This window comes from Nyctibius grandis, unplaced genomic scaffold (assembly GCF_013368605.1).
Source record: "Nyctibius grandis isolate bNycGra1 unplaced genomic scaffold, bNycGra1.pri scaffold_59_arrow_ctg1, whole genome shotgun sequence".
Lineage (NCBI taxonomy): Eukaryota > Metazoa > Chordata > Aves > Nyctibiiformes > Nyctibiidae > Nyctibius > Nyctibius grandis.
This window is the reverse complement of record NW_027167600.1, coordinates 1-5,042: the sequence shown is the minus strand read 5'-3', so window position 1 is coordinate 5,042 and position 5,042 is coordinate 1. Positions and strand designations below refer to the sequence as shown.

Here is a 5,042-nt window from a genome sequence, read left to right as displayed (position 1 = left end):
TCCTGGGCATACCCACAGGCACATGAACGTTGTCTGTTTCTGTGTGAGCAAATGCACATCATGGATTTTATTCCCCAGTGAGAAAGGAACTTATGTTGGGCAGCTTGCCTCTAGAGTCTGCAGTGGGTCTGCTGGGGTGAGTGTTCTTTAACCATCGGGAAGAACATTTTTTCTGATTTCTGGAAGCAGGAAACACATAACGTTGATGTGAAGAGAATAGTGTCCTACACAAAAAATATGTCAAAGGTAAATGCTGAAATCTGTTTCTTTCTTACAGCCCCTGAGGAAATAAAATATTGCATGGCCGAAGGGGAAAGGGACAATGGGACATCATCCATGGATTTTGTGCTGCTGGGAATACTTGACGTCCCCACGCTCCAGAACCTGCTCTTTCTCCTCTTGCTCATGATCTACTCAGCCACTGTGCTTGGGAACATCCTTGTCATTGTGCTGGTGGTGGCAGACCAGCATCTGCACACCCCCATGTACTTCTTCCTGGGCAATCTGTCCTCCTTGGAGACCTGCTACAGCTCCACCATCCTGCCCAGGCTGCTGGCCAGCTTCCTGACGGGGGACAGCAGCATCTCTGCACACAGCTGCATGGCTCAGTTCTACTTCTTTGCTTCGTTTGCGACAACCGAGTGTTACCTGCTGGCAGCCATGTCCTATGATCGGTACTTGGCCATATGCCAGCCCCTGCTCTATGCAAGCCTCATGACCTGGAAGGTCTCTTTACACCTGGCAGCTGCATCTTGGCTAGGGGGTTCACTGCTGCTGCTGGTGGTCACAGTCCTCTTATCCCAGTTGCAGTTCTGTGGCCCCAAGGCAATTGACCACTTTGTCTGTGATTTTACGCCATTGCTGGAGCTTGCCTGCAGTGACACCAGAGCAGTCACATTGGTTTCTTTCATATTTGGCACCTTGGATGTAGTTTTCCCCTTCCTGCTCATACTGGTCTCCTACGTGTGCATCATAGCCGCCATCCTGAGGATCCCATCCAGCACAGGCAGGCAGAAGGCCTTCTCCACTTGCTCCTCTCACCTCACTCTCGTCACCATTTTCTACGGAACCCTCTTTGTTGTCTACATGCTGCCTAGAAGAGCCCCGCTGAGGCAGCTCAACAAAGTGTTCTCCTTTTTTCTACACCATCCTCACGCCCCTGCTCAATCCCCTCATCTACAGCCTGCGGAACAGGGAGGTCAGGGAGGCACTCGGGAAAATGATCAGGAAAGTCCTGGCCTGCACCCAGACCTCATGCTAATTGGTGACACAGACAGAAGACGCTTCTAGCTCCTTTGAAAGCTCTGGATACCAGCTGGCTCTTCAGAATTGCATTCCGCTGAGACTGCTTGGGGAGTGGCAAGGGGAAGAAAGCAAAAGGTCCTTGGACAGAAATAGCATTGCTTAAAAATCAGTGTTGGAAATGTCATGGGTTTGCTTTTCCTTGAAAATAAACACCTTGGTGGTCTTATGTGTGGGAACTGTTGAAGTGTCAAGGTTTTTCTTTTCTGGCAGAGATGAGAAAGGATATTTGGCCTAATATGTGAATATTTTCCAAGGGCCACCATGAGGGCCTCTCTCTCACTGTGGGTTCCCAGGATGGGAGTCGACTCCCCTGTGGTGCACATTTCAAGAGCATGAAGCTCATGTGTCAGCCACTAATGAAGGTCTACTTTCACTGCACTGCCAAGGAAAAATAGGCCATTTCTATTGGGTGGCTCATGTAGGTTACAGCCACGCACTCCTCTCCCCTCCACTGGCCAGGCCCTGTTGCAGGCATGCCTCGGGAACCAGTTGGGGATGCAGCAGCTGAGCAGCTGAGTAGGAAGCCTTTGCTTCTCCTGCTGCAAGGGGAGGTGGAGAGGCTGGAGTGACACAAGCAGGTCCTCTTTCTGAGGGCTAAAACAAGACCATCACCTGGATCTCCCTCCCCTCACATTTCCCTCCTCTGTTCCTGGAGAAATGAGCAAATCCCTGCTCCAGCTGTGCTCCTCTGGCTCCAGCTCAAGCTCCTCTTCTCTCTTCACCCTACATTTTGGACAGAGACTGCAACACCCGCTCCATTGCCCCAGTCCCTTCATCCTTGGAGGATCAGGCTTTCCTCCGCAGCCCTCCTTCCCCACTAGAAAGCTTTGACCCAGTGTACTGGATCTGGCTGGGATGAAGTTCATTCTCTTCATGGCAGCCCATAAAGTACTGTTCTTTGGATTAGTGACAAAAACAGTGCTGAGAACACACCAGTGATGTTGCAGTTGCTGAAAGGTGTCTGCACAGCATCAAGGCCTTCTGTGTTTCCCACTCTGTCCCCCAGTGAGTAGGCTGGGGGCTCACAAGATGTGAGGAGGGGACACGACCCGAAAAAGTGACAGGAACTGACCAAGCAGATCCTCCATGCCATATAGCGTCATGCTCAACAATAAAAATGGAGGGGAGGGTTTTTTTGAGTGGGGACTGCCTGGGCATGGGTGCTCTTGTGGAAGGTGGTGAGTGATTGCCTTTGCATCACATTATTTTGGGTTTAGGTTGTTTTTATTTTCTTTCTTCCTTCTTCCTCGTTCCTTCCCTTATTAAACTATTTTTATCTTGACACATGACTTTCCCCACTTTTACTCTTCGTATTCTCTGCCCCCATCCCACTGGGTTGGGGAGCGAGTAAGGGAAGGAGCAGCTGTGTGAGGCTTCACTGGCCACCAGGGTCAACCCACTTTACCCAGTTCATCCAGGGCTCAGGGCAGGGATGGCCATTGTGACCTGGTTCTCCTCAGATCTCAACTTTTTCAGTGATCTGTGCTATGGGAGCCAGTATGTTGGTGGTCTTTGCCTTCAGGGCACACTGCTGACTCCTCTTCAGCTTCTTCACCAGTACATGTGTCTTTTCTCCTCTTCTCCCTGTGACTATGGGGACAAGCTCACAGTAGAACTGGGTCTATTAGACACAAATGCTGATTTTAAATCATAGAATCATAGAATGGTTTGGGCTGGAAGGGACCTTAAAGATCATCTAGTTCCAACCCCCCTGCCAGGGGCAGGGACACCTTCCACTAGACCAGGTTGCTCCAAGTTCCATCCAACCTGGCCTTGAACACTGCCAGGGAGGGGGCAGCCACAGCTTCTCTGGGCAACCTGGGCCACGGTCTCACTACCCTCACAGCAAAGAATTTCTTCCTAATATCTAATCTAAATCTACCCTCTCTCAGTTTACAACTGTTACTCCTCGTGCTGTCACTCCATGCCCTTGAAAAAAGCCCCTCTCCTGCTTTCCTGTAGGGCCTCTTCAGATACTGGATGGCTGCTAGAAGGTCTCCCAGGGGCCTTCTCTTCTGCAGGCTGAACAACCCCAACTCTCTCAGCCTGTCCTCACAGGAGAGGTGCTCCAGCCCTCTGATCCTCTTCATGGCCCTCCTCTGGACTCGCTCCAACAGCTCCATGTCCTCCTTATGTCGGGTGCCCCAGAGCTGAATGCAGTACTGCTGGTGGGGGTCTCACAAGAGTGGAGCAGAGGGGCAGAATCCCCTCCCTCGACCTGCTGGCCACGCTGCTGGTGATGCAGCCCAGGATACGGTTGGCCTTCTGGGCTGCAAGCACACACTGCCGGCTCATGGTGAGCTTCTCGTCACCCATCACTCCCACGTCCTTCTCCTCAGGGCTGCTTTCAATCCATTCTCCACCCAGCCTGTATTTGTGCTTGGGATTGCCCCGACCCATGTGCAGGACCTTGCACTTGGCCTTGTAGAACTTCATGCGGTTGGCACGGGCCCACTTCTCAAGCCTGTCAAGGTCCCTGTGGATGGACTTCTTGGTGTCCTGGGGCTGTGGAGATGCTGCATGAGCTCCCCATTATCTCTTTTGGCTGCCACAGGTATGTCAGGGCTGATGGCAAATGTTGTTCCCTCTGCAAAGGAGTCTGGAGGGGTGAGGAGAGGTCGGGGATTCTCCATGTGCCCTGGGGAGGACTGTTCTGGGGTGACATTTCACCACCCCTGAATGCAGCCTGGTTCATGTAGGGTTTGAGGCCATGTGGGGCAGAGGGGCTCTGCTGATCCAGCTTAGGAGCTCTTCTCTTCTCATCCCACTGTCCACAGCTCTGGCCAGTGTCAGCCCACAGACACTGCCACAGTCCCTCTGTATTGGGCGATGAGGTTTCTCTGTGTGCCCTTCTCTGAGCCCATGCAGTTACCCACAGTGCCTGTCTCTGCTTTGAGCACTCGCCACAACCTTCCTGCATGGGCCCAGGAGATGCTGCCCAGGCTGTCTTGGAGATGGGCTGTGATGGTCTCCTGCCCAGAGCATGTGCTGAGTGCCAGCCCAGGAATGCTTCCTGCAGAAGAGCTCACTCTGTGCTGGGGGCACGCATGAGCCCTGCAGCATGTCCTCACACTGTGATTATTTTTGGTGCAAAGGGGAACCATTTGATCCCAAAGTAATTTCTGCTGGGTGGGAGCTGTGCACATTGCAGAGACGCTCATACATAGAAACAGTATTTTTAAAGGGAAAAATAATGTATTGTCTCTAATGACTTCAGTGCAGTGGGGGAGCATGCAGGCACAGCTCTGATACCCAGCTCCATCACCATGATGACCAAAGAAGAAACCAGTTTCATCCTGATACTCACACCTGATGTGCCTTCAATAATTGGTCTCTACTCCAAGCTCGTTCTCAGACAACTCAAGCTAGGTCAGGGGCTCTGGGCCTTGTCTCAACAAATTTGGAATACCTCCATTGGCTGAGATACCACCAGCTGCCCTGGGCCCTTACTCCAATGTTTGGCTCTGAGGGATTTCTCAAAAAAACCCATCTGGCAGTCAGTCTCAGCCTCTCCTGGTACATAATGTGCTGCAGGCACCAACCTTCTTTCTGGCCTCTGCTGGACTATCCACAGTCTATGAGGGTCCTTCTCATGCTGGGGACACCCACACTAGACACAGCAGTCCTGATGTGGTCCCCAAATGGAGGTGAAGGGTCACTTCCCTGCTGGCTGTGAATTTGCTAATGCAGCCCAGGCTATGGCTGGCATTCTTGTCCCAAGGGCACACCGCTCCCTC

General features: G+C 52.1%; 1 pseudogene; it reads left to right on the top strand.

The window, feature by feature from the left end:
- The first annotated feature begins 300 nt into the window (after positions 1-300).
- On the top strand, positions 301-1,261 carry LOC137677452 (olfactory receptor 5B21-like; annotated as a pseudogene).
- Positions 1,262-5,042: the final 3,781 nt, after the last annotated feature.